We start from the raw sequence: 15584 nt of genomic DNA, 5'->3' as shown, positions 1-15584 counted from the left end.
TCAAAATCCTTGTACTAATTGGCACCTCCATGCCCATATGCCCCTTCCCCCAACACAAACACTTACAATAATACTGGCATGGGTTGGGCAACATTGAAAAGACTCATAAGCCTGATGGACTAATCCCTCCCTTCTCCTACCATTAGAACAAATGGCAAAACTGAGGCATAATTTTATAAAGGGCACCTATGTCAAAGTAACATAAAGATGCCAGTTCTGTATTTATTTTATAAAGGTAGTATAATATAAGAAATAAATCCCAATCCTAAATTTTGTTTCTGTTTTTGTTGTTGTTCTGTTTTGTTTTTTTGACTATATAAAGCCCCAAACAATTTTAAAACATTAGTGGGAAATTAAGTGGGCCCATTATAAAAACATTCCAGTCATAGCGATTAGCATCGATCTCTCATAAATTTACAATAGCCCTCAATAATCTATTTTCTATAACTTGTTATCAAAATTTTATGCATAGAAAACCTTTAAAACAAAAACAGTATTTCAAAAAATATTAGAATTACTTAACTTTGGAGGTTATTACTGAGGTGTACTAGCATTTTTAGCTTGTGCTAAAAATCAGCTGGCACTATATTCCCATAGGAATATAATGTGCATCTCAGCATTTAGCGCCAGCAGATTTCTAGCAGGAGGTAAAAACGCTAATGCATTCACTGTAAACTTTTAGCTATCTCTGCAAATATTGCATACTCATGAATTAATGCACATACCTAATTTTTAATGATTGTGCATTCTGCATATATTAATATCTGTGCAGTGGTTCTCAATCCAGTCCTTGGAACATATCTAGTCAGTCAAGGCTGTGCTAAGGACTTTTATTCTACTTGGACTGTGGTCTCCTGGTTCTGCCTCTTCCGAGTCATTTCCTCCCTGCTCTGTGAGGGAGAGCCATTAAGAAGAAACAGTAACTTCCTATAGACTTCCTCACATCATCTAACTTACACAGATCAAGGTGATGTACAATAGCTAAAATAATATAAACATGTAAATAAAAGAACTCCATGGGGCAATCAAATGCATGAACGACTATGGGTGGAAACTGTGAAATCTCTTACAGCTTTCTTTACATGACATTTCATTGGCAATGTGGTATCCATCATCATTCCTAAATTCCGCAACTTCACAACTATAGGAATGGATTCTTTCTCAAACTCAAACACATCAGGTAGATCATCATTAGGGTCACTTGCTAACAACAGGATCTGTGTCTTAGCAACATTCAATTATAGATGATTAACCATCATCCATTTTTGAATCACAGTCAAATCCATTCACTGCTTATCAAATACTTTACCAATATCATCATTAACTGAAACCAAAAAGTTGAATTGAAGGTCGATTATACCCCTAAATACGCAAATAAATCTATAATGGCCACTGGAACTCTAAAAATAATCGAAATCAAATCAGGTCAGGAAGAGTCTCCACTTATCAAAGTATCCAAAACTCTGCTGCATGACTCATTTTCCGCCAAAATCGCTATGCTCACATTAGCCCTCTCCTCAAATCACTTCACTGGCTCCATATCCATTTCCGCATTCAATTCAAACTTCTCTTACTGACCTATAAGTGTATTCACTCTGCTGCTCCCCAGTACCTCTCCACTCTTGTCTCTCCCTACACCCCCCCTCGGGCACTCAGTTCTGTTGACAAATCACTCTTGTCTGTCCCCTTCTCCTCTACTGCTAATTCCAGACTCCGTTCCTTCTATCTCACTGCACCACACGCCTGGAATAGACTTCCCGAGCATGTACGTCTAGCCCTGTCTTTGGCCGTCTTCAAGTCCAAGCTAAAAGCTCACCTCTTTGACGCTGCTTTTGAGTCCTAACCACTGCTTACTTGCCTGTACCTTTTATCCCCTCCTCTTTATTCCCCTTACCTCTTAATTTTTCTGTCTGTTACCTGTCTTATTTAGATTGTAAGCTCTTTGAGCAGGGACTGTCTTTATGTGTATGGTGTATAACGCTGCGTATGCCTTGTAGCGTTATAGAAGTGATAAGTAGTATCCAACAAGTAGTTGTCTTAAATACATTCAGAATCAAATGATTCTCCACCAACCACTGTGACCCTAAATCTAAGCAATGTTACAGCATAGTCAAATCCATGGTTTTTTGAGATACCCTAGCAATCAATAAAATTTCATCTACATACAGTATATGTGTGTACTAATTCACGCCTCCTGAATTACCATAACAAATGTTAAATAAAATGAGGGACAGAGCTGAACCCTGTGGTACACTACAACCTAGAGAACAGACTATAGAAATGGAAGTAACTAAACAGGCAGAAACCATAAGCTAATGAAAGAATGACTGAAACCAATTCAACAACATTCCTCAAATACCTATTGATCATAGTCAATGCAGAAGTAACTGACGGTCTCTTAAATCAAATGCTGAAACTAAATTTAAGGATACAGTCAGAACTATTTGGACGTTGTCCAGGATAGATGCAGCTAACGCTGTCTCTGGACTATAGCCTAATCCAGTGCAGGGCCAGTCAAACCCAGTAAGCGGGGTAAGCACCGCAAGGGGGTGCCTGCCTTCAAGGGCGCCGCCATACCGCACCGCCCTTGGTGCTTTAAATCTTTAATTTACCTCAGTTCCAGCAACCGCGTCATTTGAAAGCCCTACCCTGTCTCTAGCCTTCCCTCCCTTCGTTAGTTCGTTCCGCAGTCCCACCTTCTGACGTCATTTCCTCAAGGGCGGGACTCTGAGGGAACAAACTCACGAAGCGAAGGAAGGCTAGAGACAGGGCAGGGCTTTCAAATGACGTGGCTGCTGGAACAGAGGTAAATTAAAGATTTAAAGAACCAAGGGCAGCGCGGTATGGCGGGGGATGGGGCGAAGGAGAATCGCTGGACAGGGGCAGGGTGGGAGAAGAGAGAAAGGAGATTGGGGGGGCGCCAACTCATAGTCTGCTGGGGGGCGCCAGAGACCCTAGGACCAGCCCTGATCCAGTGGTTCCCAAACCTGTCCCAAACCCCAGCCAGTCAAGTTTTCTGGATATCCACAATTAATATGCATGAGAGAAATTTACATGTAGTGGAAGTAGTGTATGCAAATCAATCTCATGAATATTCATTGCTGATATCTAGAAAACCTGACCAGCTGGGGTTGCCCCGGGACAGGTTTGGGAAACACTGGCCTAACCAAAAAACAGATTTGCCACTGATGTAAGATGTTAGAGTTTTCCAAAAAAATTATTAAATAGAGTCATTAACACTTTTTCCAGTAATTTAGAAGCAAAACAGAGATTTGATATAGGTTTATAATGGTATTGTACAGACACCACTAATTTCTTAAAGATAATAGAAAAAGGCAACGCAGACATCTATATATCTTCATAATTTTTCTCTTTATATTATAATAATAATTCCCAATTCCCAAACATAGCTCTTGCATATGCTGTTTTCAACATTGATAAAAGATACCCCTGTGCAAAAATGCGCTGAATTCATTCCACAGCTGGCATTGTAAAGCTTTATAATGTGGAGCACATCTATCTTATTTGTAAACACTGGCTTATAGATAAATAGTCTTACAGGTACAACCCCCCCCCCCCCCCCCCCAGAGTGTAAGCCAACTAAGGACAGAAAAAGTACTTGTATATGTAGAGGGGCATTTTCGATATTACTTTGGTTGTTTTGCTCAAAACATCCAGAATCCAAGTGGTGAATATCGTAATTTTTTAAACAGCAAAACACCTATCTTTGTTTTTTGGTTTGTTTATTTAAATGGCCACTTGCTAAATGTTTTTGTTCTCTGTGTATTTATCTTTTTGGTCCATTTCCAAAAACAAAAACAAAAAAAGTCCAAGTGAAAAATGCACAAAATCAAGCCATTGGGATGTAGGAGGAGCCAGCATTCTTAGTAGACCGGCCACACAGACATCCCAGCAGAACAGTGGGGCACCCTAGGAGGCACTGCAGTGGATTTCACATAAAAGCTCCCAGGTACACATCTCACCGTTACCCCATTATATTATATTATATGGTGAGGCATCCAAAATCCCCCCAAAACCTACTGTACCCTACTATGCACCACTATAATAGCCCTTATGGTTGCAGGCATCACCTATATGCGGATACAGTAGGTTTTGGGGGGCTGACAATTTCAATCAGTTAGAGTGGATTATGGGCCTGGGACCCCTTTTCCGCAGTGCACTGCACCAACCACTGGGCTATAAAGGGACCTTCTTGCTGCTCTAATAGGACTGGCCATAACATCTCAAGCTGTCATAGAAGCTGGTATGTACTGTTTCTTTCATATCTTTGGGGGGTGGGAGGGAATCAGTGACCACTGGGGTAGTAAGTGTCATTCCTTTATTTCTCTACTGGTCATTTAGTCGTTATTAAAATAGGTCTAGTTCAAAACATCTTAGTTTTAGTCCTGGACATTTTGGTTTTGTTCCATTATGGCAGGAAAACATCCAAGTGTTAGGAAAGCCCTAATCCCGCCCCTGACTTGCTCTTTTGTGATTTGGACGTACTGCAGATAAACTGCATAGATAAATGTCTGCAACATAGGTTTTGAAAATAGCAATTTGAACATTTTGGCAAGCAAAATATCCAAATGCTGCTTTATGCCACTCTTTAAACATTCTTCTCTTTCGAAAATGAGGCCAATAATATGTGAACTGCTTTGATTGTACCACAGAAATGTGGTATATCAAATTCCTTCCTTTTCCTATTTTCAGTTTCCAGGGACGAAAGCGATGAAACTGTACATAATTATTTCAATCCACAATTTTAAGTACAAAATCAACAACTGTAATCCACACTTTTCAATACAAATATCCAAAAAATGTCTCTATACCTGAAAATATGACATTTCGAACTTCAAGTCTGGATCCAAGCCATTAAACCAGTTCAAAACATGATCTAACACATTTCTCAGTGCTGTCCAAATGCAAAAGATATCATTGAAAACACATTTCCATATTTTAATATATTAAACTCAGTAAGATGAATACATATATCATTCATCCCATGCATATATACATAATATTGCAACAGAGGGGGCAGCATAAAACTTTTCATTAACCTCAAAATTCTACTACTAATCATTTCTATAGCGCTACTAGACATAAGTGCTGTACACATTATATATGTAGATAATTTCTTTGTACCTAGAGAGCTCATAATCTAAGGGGACCCTTTTTTATCAAGCTGCGGCAAAAGGGGGCCTGCACTGGCATCACACACCGAGGCCCCTTTTTACCACAGTGGGTAAAAGGGAAGTCTCTCTTTCCTGCAGGAAATGGCCGGTCGGCAAGTAAAGCACTTGCCGTGCGGCCATTTCATTGGGGGAGCCCTTACCATTGAAGTGGCGGTAAGGGCTCCCTCGCTAACCCAGTGGTAACCAGAGAGTGCATGGCACTGCCCAATTACCGCCAGGTAGACTCCGGCACTACAAAAATAAATATATATTTGTAGCACTAGATATGACGGCACGCTAGGGGTAGGAAGTACTGCCGGGCTGCTGTGGTAGCCTGGCAGTACTTCCTGTTTAGTGAGCAGTAAGCCAGCATTGGGCTTACCTCTGCTTAGTAAAAGGGGTCTTTTGTACCTGGGGCAATGGAAAGTTAAGTAACTTGTCCAAGGTCATAAGGAGCTACAGTAGAACTTGAACCCAAGTTACTGGGATCAAAGTCTGCTGCATTAACCATTAGGCTACTCCTCTACCATGAAGCTGTTTGGTTTTATTTAGTATTACAGAGGTCACCTATGAGTAGCACTAGAAGAAGAAAAACATCTTCCCTTGCACTGCTATCCCTCAGGAAGGAAATGGAGAAATGGTCGCAAATAAGCCATCAAACATATAAACGGCGAGTGACCGACTCACTCGCAAATGCGCAGTAGAGACTTCCCTCTCTGTCCCGCCCCCGCGTCAATACGTGATGACGAGGGTGGGACAGAGAGGAAAACTGCGCCGCCAAGGTTGATACCGCTCCCCCCGCCCGCCCGCCTGAGATCGCCGCTACCGTTCCTCCCCCCCCCCCCCCCCACCCGGCCCGGGCCCTCTCTCCGCTACTAACACATCCATTCGCCGGAACGCAGCATGCACATCAGCTGAGCTGCCGTCGGCCTTCCTTCCCTGCCTGTGTCCCGCCCTCGCTGACGTTACGTCACAGGAGGGCGGGACACAGGCAGAGAAGGAAGGGCCGACGGCAGCTCAGCTGATGTGCGTGCTGCGTTCCGGCGAATGAATGTGTAAGTTTAGTAGTGGAGAGAAGGCCCAGGCCAGGTGGAGGGATGGCGGCAACTCCGGGGGTGGGGTGGGGGGGACGGTAGCAGTGGCAACCTCGCGGGGAGCGGGGAGGGAGGGGGAAGGAAAACCCCAATACCAGCCCGTTTTTACGGGCTCAACGGCTAGTAGCATTATATAAGACAAAGATGCAGTTAATCTCTAGTGCAGTCACAACTGAGAAACACAAATGTTATTTATTTATTTAGGTTTTTTATTGCCTTTTTGAAAAATTCACCCAAAGTGGTATACAGCTTTCACCTACAGTATATTCCCTGAAAGGTATAGTATATGGTATCTTGAATGGTTTACAAGTTATTTAAATATATCCAAATCCAATGTTGTGACAAAATGTGAAAAGCATTCAAGAGTTGTAGACTTTCTATTGCCATTCTTAAATGAAAGTGTTTTAATGTTGGGGCCTTGAAAAGACATGTTTGTACCAAGCCTCATTATGAACGGTTTCAACTGGAAAAGATTCATTTTCAGTGTATGGAAACATAGTAAACATTACTTGGATTTCATTATTGAGACAATATTTAATAAACAGGACATTAATATTGTAATCAGACGTTTCTGAAAAGCAGATTAACGTGCATGACTTTATATATTTATTTAAACATTTATAGCCCGCCTATTAACTAGGCAGATTACAAAGCAAAGATACACAATAATTCAAACATATCACATACATCCATAAAAATAATCAACATATATAGTTTAAAACACCATGAGGGGCATAATCGAACGAAAACGTCTATCTCCATGGGCGTTTATCTCCAAGAACAGGTCCGTGAAGGGGCGGACCGAACTGTATTTTCGAAAAAAATAGACGTCCATGTTTTATTCAACAATTTGTGAGCTGGGCGTTTTTGCTTTTCAGCGATAATGGAAAATGAAAGCGCCCAGCTCAAAAACGAATAAATCCAAGGCATTTGTTCGTGGGAGGGGCCAGGATTCGTAGTGCACTGGTCCCCCTCACATGCCAGGACACCAACCGGGCACCCTAGGGTGCACTTTTACAAAAACAAAAAAAAAGGTAAAAGAGCTCCCAGGTGCATAGCACCCTTCCCTTGTGTGTTGAGCCCCCCAAATCCCCCTCAAAACCCACTGCCCACAAGTCTACACTATTACTATAGCCCTGAGGGGTGAAGGGGGGCACCTACATGTGGGTACAGTGGGTTTGGGGGGGTTGGACGACTAAGCATTAAGCAGCACAATTGTAACAGGTAGGGGGGGATGGGGCTGGGTCCACCTGCCTGAAGTCCACTGCACCCCCTAACAACTGCTCCAGGGACCTGCATACTGCTGCCAGGGAGGTGGGTATGACATTTGAGGGTGAAAATAAAAAGTTGTGAAACATCATATTTTGTGGTGGGAGGGGGTTAGTGACCACTGGGGGAGTCAGGGGAGGTCATCCCCGATTCCCTCTGGTGGTAATCTGGTCATTTAGGGCACTTTTTGGGGCCTTATTTGTGAAAAAACAGGGTCCAGGAAAAGTGCCCTAAATTCTAGCTACAAACGCATACTTTTTTTCCATTATCGGCGAAAGGCGCCCATCTCTGTTCGAGTGATAACCATGCCCCAGTCCCGCCTTCACCACGCCTCTAACACGCCCCCGTCAACTTTGTACGCTTCTGCGATGGAGTGCAGTTGAAAACATCCAAGTTCGGCTTTCGATTACATAGTAACATAGTAGATGACGGCAGAAAAAGACCTGCACGGTCCATCCAGTCTGCCCAACAAGGTAACTCATATTTTGCTGCTTTTTGTGTATACCCTACTTTGATTTGTACCTGTGCTCTTCAGGGCACAGACCGTATAAGTCTGCCCCGCACTATCCCCGCCTCCCAACCACCAGCCCCACCTCCCAACCACCGGCTCTGGCAAAGGCACAGACCGTATAAGTCTGCCCAGCACTATCCTCACCTCCCCACCACCAGCCCTGCCTCCCAACCACCAGCAGAAGAAAGGAAGTGTTGATGCCCCTATACAAGTCGTTGATGAGGCCCCACCTGGAGTATTGTGTTCAGTTTTGGAGCCCGTACCTTGCTAAGGATGTAAAAAAAATGGAAGTGGTGCAAAGAAAAGCTACGAGAATGGTATGGGATTTGCGTTCCAAGACGTACGAGGAGAGACTTGCTGACCTGAACATGTATACCCTGGAGGAAAGGAGGAACAGGGGTGATATGATACAGACGTTCAAATATTTGAAAGGTATTAATCCGCACACAAATCTTTTCCGGAGATGGGAAGGCGGTAGAACGAGAGGACATGAAATGAGAATGAAGGGGGGCAGACTCAAGAAAAATGTCAGGAAGTATTTTTTCACAGAGAGAGTGGTGGATGCTTGGAATGCCCTCCTGCGGGAGGTGGTGGAGAAGAAAACAGTAACGGAATTCAAACATGCGTGGGATATACATAAAGGAATCCTGTGCAGAAGGAATGGATCCTCAGAAGCTTAGCCGAAATTGGGTGGTGGAGCAGGTGGGGGGAAGAGGGGTTGGTGTTGGGGAGGCGAAGATAGTGGTGGGCAGATTTATACAGTCTGTGCCAGATCCAGTGGTGGGAGGCGGGTCTGGTGGTTGGGAGGAGGGGATAGTGCTGGCCAGACTTATACGGCCTGTGCCCTGAGAAAGACAGGTACAAATCAAGGTAAGGTATACACATGAGTTTATCTTGTTGGGCAGACTGGATGGACCGTGCGGGTCTTTTTCTGCCGTCATCTACTATGTTACTATGTATGTTTACCAAGGTGTGTTAGCGTGTTTAGCATGCACTGTGTAGGCACCCATAGGAATAGTATGGGTGCCTACATGGTTAACGCACAGTAAAAATGCTAGCACGCCCTTAATGCTGCTTACTAAACAGGGATGTTAGTATAAAACACATTTTAATTTTAAAATAGACCAAGGTACCTTTTCTAACATGAGAAAATTTATTTCAGACTGAAGTTGAATTGCTGGTTTGATCCTTGTGCTGCAGGAATTCCTTTTCTAAGAGCTTAAACTTTTGCTCTGCGTCATTAAGTTGCTGCTGTAGGCAAAGATTGTCCTCTTCCAACTGTTTGATTGTTGATCTTTCCATCTCTACTTGCCGTGCACAGTCTTCTCTGATATGTTGCATAGCATCCTGCTTCTCCTGAAGGCCATGTTCATACTCTGTCTGCAATTCAGGCTTCTTTTTTTTTTTTTTTTTTTTTTTAGCTCTGCTTCAGCATTGGCAAGCTGAGGGGGGAATATGATTGAGGTGTACAAAATCCTGAGTGGAGTAGAATGAGTAAAAAGTGATTCGATTTTTCACTCTTTCAGAAAGACCAGGGGACACTCAATGAAATTAAATGGAAATACTTTTAAAACAAATAGGAGGAAATATTTTTTTCACGCAAAGAACAATTAAGCTCTGGAACTCCTTGCCAGAGGATGTGGTAATGGCGGTTAAAGTATCTGGGTTTAAAAAAGATTTGGACAAGTTACTGGAGGAAAAGTCTATAATCTGTTATTGAGAAAGGCACATTGCTTGCCCCGGGATTGGTAGCATGGAATGTTGCTACTATTTGGGTTTCTGCCAGGTACGTGTGACCTGGATTGGCCACTGTTGGAAGCAGGATACTGGGCTAGATAGACCATTGGTCTGACCCAGTATGGCTATTCTTAAGTTCCTATGTTCTTAAGTTCTTAAGCTGACATTCACATTTCTCCTTGTCTACCAACCTTTTCTGTAGCTGTTCTTCTAAAATACTGTACGCCGCTGACTTTTTCTTTACTAGGGCCTCCCTCTCTCTATCTCTTGCCAGGGCCTGCATGTAAGCCAACTCTCTTCTTTCAGCTGATTCTCAAAAAGACTTGTACTTCCTTCCACATTTCCAACTCAAGTGCTGCTTTGAGTTTGAAAGTTTCCCATGGTTGTGGCTGAGTTCCCTTAACTTGGGCAGCTTGAGCTAAAGAATGAGTTATTTTCTGGCTAGCACCTGAGATGGCAGAACAACTTCCTGCACCTTCACAAGACCAGAGTCTTCCAAAATTATCACATAAGAAAGTTTAGCTATTTGGTTATTTACTCCTTGAACAGCTGTAATGGAGATTCTTTCACTAAAGGTCTGCCACTGACACTGGTAACCCTGAGGCCCCAAGAAATGAGTTTTTGCAGCACTTAGCACATGATAGAGCTGTAATCTTTCTACTCCTTGAAGTAGATCTTTGACACTTTATTCTTGTAACAGACTTCAACCAGAAGAACCTGCAAAAGGGATCTTGTAACTGATGACGCACTATTGCAAAGTCAAATGCATAGAAGGACTGAGGAAGAAAAGCATCCATATTTTTTTCTTACGTCACCTGGAGGATTGGTCATAATAGGAGTTGCACTGCCAAAAAAAAATGGATAGGAGTATGTTAATATGCAGTTGACAGGAAATCCAAGGTCTAGGTTATGGATACTTTGTAAATCTATTGGAAAGCAATGGCGGAGTGTTGCAGGTGAAATAGCTGTCTTCTGCTTTGAAACAGATTCAGATCTAGTACATGCGGTTATACCATCCACCTCTGGAGCAGGTGTTGGGTCCTTGGGGACTTTCTTAGTTACTGGTGCATCAGTCTGCTATAGAATTTCTACTTCACCTTCTGTTGATTCATCTTTAGTTGGAGGAGAGTGACTGTAATGAGGCAATGTTGGTGACACACTCCAGAGTTTTGATTTGTGGGCTCTAAGATTTATTCAGTTTAGGTGATAAAACTCTTCTTTGTTGGGCTTTCTGCCTCAGTTTACCTTTCAACTGGCTTCAAGGTTTGTTAAAAATACCGTTCTTTTGTAAAGCTACTGATGCGCCAACAGTAGGGGCCATTTCTAGAGTCAGTAGTGGCAGATATGTGAAGGAATAAGGATATTCATGTGCACCTTATCTGTATTTATATTCTGAAATTCTTATTCCATTAATGCGATTGTCGTTGTAACATACTGTAAGCCACATTGAGCCTGCAAACAGGTGGGAAAATGTGGGATACAAATGCAGCAAATAACTAAATAAAATAAATAAGTACATAAGTAATGCCACACTGGGAAAAAACCAAGGGTCCATGGAGCCCAGCATCCTATCCACGACAGCGGCCAATCCAGGCCAAGGGCACCTGGCAAGCTTCCCAAACGCGTTAGTGAGGCCCCACCTGGAGTATTGTGTTCAGTTCCGTATCTTGCTAAGGATATAAAAAGAATTGAAGCGGTGCAAAGAAAAGCTACGCGAATGGTACAGGATTTGCGTTACAAGACGTATGAGGAGAGACTTGCTGACCTGAACATGTATACCCTGGAGGAAAGGAGAAACAGGGGTGATATGATACAGGCGTTCAAATATCTGAAAGGTATTAATCCACAAACAAAGGCGGTAGAACTAGAGGGCACGATACAAGATTGAAGGGGGGCAGACTCAAGAAAAATGTCAGGAAGTATTTTTTCACGGAGAGAGTGGTGGATGCTTGGAATGCTCTCCCGCGGGAGGTGGTGGAGAGGAAAACAGTAACGGAATTCAAACATGTGTGGGATAAACATAAAGGAATCCTGTTCCGAGGGAATGAATCCTCAGAAGCTTAGCTGAGATTAGGTGGCAGAGCCGGTGGTGGGAGGCGGGGCTCGTGGTTAGGAGGCGAGGATAGTGCTGGGCAGACTTATACGGTCTGTGCCCTGAAAATGACAGATACATATCAAGGTAAGGTATACACAAAAAGTAGCACATATGAGTTTATCTTGATGGGCAGACTGGATGGACCGTGCAGGACTTTTTCTGCCGTCATCTACTATGTTACTATGTATGTATGTACAAACATTCTATACATGTTATTCCTGGAATTGTGGATTTTTCCCTAGTCCATTTAGTAGCGGTTTATGGACTTGTTCTTTAGGAAACCGTCTAACACCTTTTTAAACTCTGCCAAGCTAACCACCTTCACCACGTTCTCCGGCAACGAATTCCAGAGTTTAATTACACGTTGGGTGAAGAAAAATTTTCTCCGATTTGTTTTAAATTTACTACACTGTAGTTTCATCGCATGCCCCCTAGTCCTAGTATTTTTGGAAAGCGTGAATAGACGCTTCACATCCACCTGTTCCACTCCACTCATTATTTTATATACCTCTATCATGTCTCCCCTCAGCCGTCTCTTCTCCAAGCTGAAAAGCCCTAGCATCCTTAGTCTTTCTTCATAGGGAAGTCGTCCCATCCCCGCTATCATTTTAGTCGCCCTTCGCTGCACCTTTTCCAGTTCCACTATATCTTTCTTGAGATGCGGCGACCAGAATTTGAACACAATACTCAAGGTGCAGTCGCACCATGGAGCGATATAACAGCATTATAACATCCTCACACCTGTTTTCCATACCTTTTCTAATAATACCCAACATTCTATTCGCTTTCCGAGCCGTCTATGCAGTAATTACAGTTGCTGCTCTATCTCTGCATTCTGCTTTAGCAATCTAGTTAGTGATATCTCTGTGCTGCCAAGTGGCTGATCCCCATAAGAAAGGTCAATCTGTAGTTTTGGATTCGTTGCGAAGGATATGCAAGACTACTACGTATCTTAACAGACATCCTCTCTGGATCAAAGTTTGAATTCTTTAAATTGGTGAAAAGTTCATTTGTGACATCATTTCCCAACAACGAATACTAAAAGAAAAATTCTGGCTGTCATTCTGGCAACTTGATTGTACTGGAAATCAACTGTTCCAAGTGTATGGCAAAGGCTACAGTGACCGACAAATCAAAGAAGTCTCTACAGTTGTCTGCCAGTCCAATCTGGTGATAGACTGCTGCATTTTTTTAGGACAGGCACATGATTCTTAGGGTCCAGTCCAGATAATCCAGCAGGCACTTTCCCTTCCTTGGGAGGAGCCTCCTTTGCTTTAAACCCCTCCGGTTGAGGTTTTGTATCAGTTTCAGTGTAACACTAATCTACATCTTTGGCTTGAACTTTGTATATTTGCTGCTGAGCAACGGATACCATTTTGGAGCCTGCTTATGTTTCTAAGAAGTTCTTAGATCTAGTACAATATATCTCAGAGATTCCTCAGCTGAAGTTACAGATTCTGTAACAAAACACCGGAACTTGGTAGGAGCACATTGTATCTGTGTTGGTGCAGTGCATTCTTGTCCAATTCCCAGGCCAGCTTGGTGGCAAAGTCTGGGTCCATCTGAGAGATCTACAGAATCTGTAGCCAAATGTTCTCCATCAAACTTTGCTTCTACCACCAACATGTGTTTTGGGCAGTTAGGGAATGATGCTTTTCCAAGATAGAAACTACAATTAGCAACTGTGCTGCTTTGCCTCCCAAAAAGAAATCTGGCATTATCAGAAGAAATCTTCTTTGGTTGGATTCAAGGCTGTCTTTCTTCAGTCATTGTTTTTAAATTTAAAAAAGGTCTATAAGAAATCAACCAAAGTCAGCTGCATAGCGTCCCTTGATCTTCCTCCAAGATAGAGAATTATTACAGCATATTTAAACTTTATGACATTAAAAACAAGACATTCTACCTGAAACTAAGGGTGGGATATATATTTATCCATCATCTGTGGATATTTGTACATGCATAATTTTACCTGCATAGAACCCAGGTAATTTTAAGTCATTTCTGAGCATAAGCCCAAGTCCCTGATTAAGTATATAAATAGCATCTGTTCTTGCTGTTCCTGTAGCAACCACATGGGGAGCAATGCCCTTCAGGTGTGAGTACTTTGCAAAGATAGAGAAACCATAGGACATGGGTGGGTCACACAGAAGGGAATGCCCACAGATCCAGAAACAGAAGAAGAAAAGAGCAAAAGTGGTGGAGGGAGAGTAAATGACTTCTGGGGAATGTTCTAGAGATCTCAAAAGTATTTTAAATATAGTAACACAGAGCAGCTTTTAGAAAGAAAGTTCAAATGGGAAAGCAAATAGGGTCTGCCGATGTAGAGGCTGTTCTAAAATATATATAAAATGGACATCTATAGGTTGCAACTTGCAGCAGGAACAGCCATTTCTGAAACAAACACATCCAAAATATGGACAGTGAAACAACAGACAGAGACATCCATTTCACAGCACGTGAATATCTTTGTTGTGCAATAGCAACATAGATGTGCATATTTCTGTCACTCGAATCTTCTATTATGTCTGATCCCCTTCATGTCCCTCCCCCATGCTTTCCAGTCTGCCTTCCAAACTGCTCCATGCTTTCCATCCCCCACTTACAAAATCTCACCCTGAACAAAAGAGTTTCAGCCTCCCGAGCCCTATCTTCTCTCATCCCCAACCCCCCCCCCCCCCTCAACTCATCAGGACCTACCTATGCTGTAGATGTCCCATGTTAGTGTTCTTCGGCAGCATTGATCCTTCTCAACTGCAGTCTGGGATGGTGCCAAGATCCAAAATGGCGCCTCTGCCTGGATCCAAGATGGTGCCTCTGCCTTCTAGCAATTCTAGAAGATACTGACTAGAATACTGGTATTTGCATGCACTCTTGCCTCTTAAATCTATACAACTCCTTATAGCATTACCCCCCTATGTGGATAAACAGGCTGCAGCAGTAAACTGGCTATATGCCTGAAAAAAATAAAATCATGTTTATGAATTCAGATTGCACAATGAATAGTTATACAGTAACACAGTAAATGATGACAGATAAAGATCAGAATGGTTCATCCAGTCTGCCCAACAGAAGATAACCAAATTAGTAAATCCGATATTAAGCCATATTTTCCCAAGTTCTTTATTTTAAACCATGGGCTAAACCTGCATACTGTTTACATATATGTGCTCCACTCCAGCCTGAGACTGATTCCTTTCTGATCCTTAGTAATACAATTTTGATAGACTATTGTTTTCAAAGCATTTTTGTTGCTAGCACAAAACGGAAAAACACTTTTAAAAACGAGGTCTCGTGTGTTGTTCAGAACATCAGAGGGAAAGAGCTTTAGTGAAATGGAAGTGTAGAAAGCACTTAAGCCTGTATAATTTGATGATTTCTCCAAACAGCTAGAGCTATATTGTACCAGTGTGGGGCTCTTATTCACACAATGAAGAGGGAAAGGAAGGACATTGATGGATTCACTGAAAGGAGTGTTTTAAGTATTTGTTCCTGGAGGGATTCTGCACAACTGTGCAATGCAAAATTTGCATAGAATTCCCCTCCTCACAGCATTCAACATTCTCCTTACAAAAACTGAGTGATCCACCTGAGCTAATAGGAGTAGAGAGAGCCACTTTCTTTCCTGCTCTTCCCCACTCACAGTCCCAAGCCTGCCCCAGTCAACCCCTCCCATTTTTCTCTGCTTCTCTCATTCTACCTTGGTG

At 42.6% G+C, this 15584-nt stretch overlaps 1 pseudogene; it reads right to left on the bottom strand.

Annotated features, from left to right (window-relative positions):
* Positions 1 to 830: 830 nt before the first annotated feature.
* On the bottom strand, positions 831 to 13598 carry LOC115471827 (annotated as a pseudogene).
* Positions 13599 to 15584: the final 1986 nt, after the last annotated feature.

This window comes from Microcaecilia unicolor, chromosome 6 (assembly GCF_901765095.1).
Source record: "Microcaecilia unicolor chromosome 6, aMicUni1.1, whole genome shotgun sequence".
Lineage (NCBI taxonomy): Eukaryota > Metazoa > Chordata > Amphibia > Gymnophiona > Siphonopidae > Microcaecilia > Microcaecilia unicolor.
This window is presented reverse-complemented; position numbering and strand designations above follow the sequence as displayed.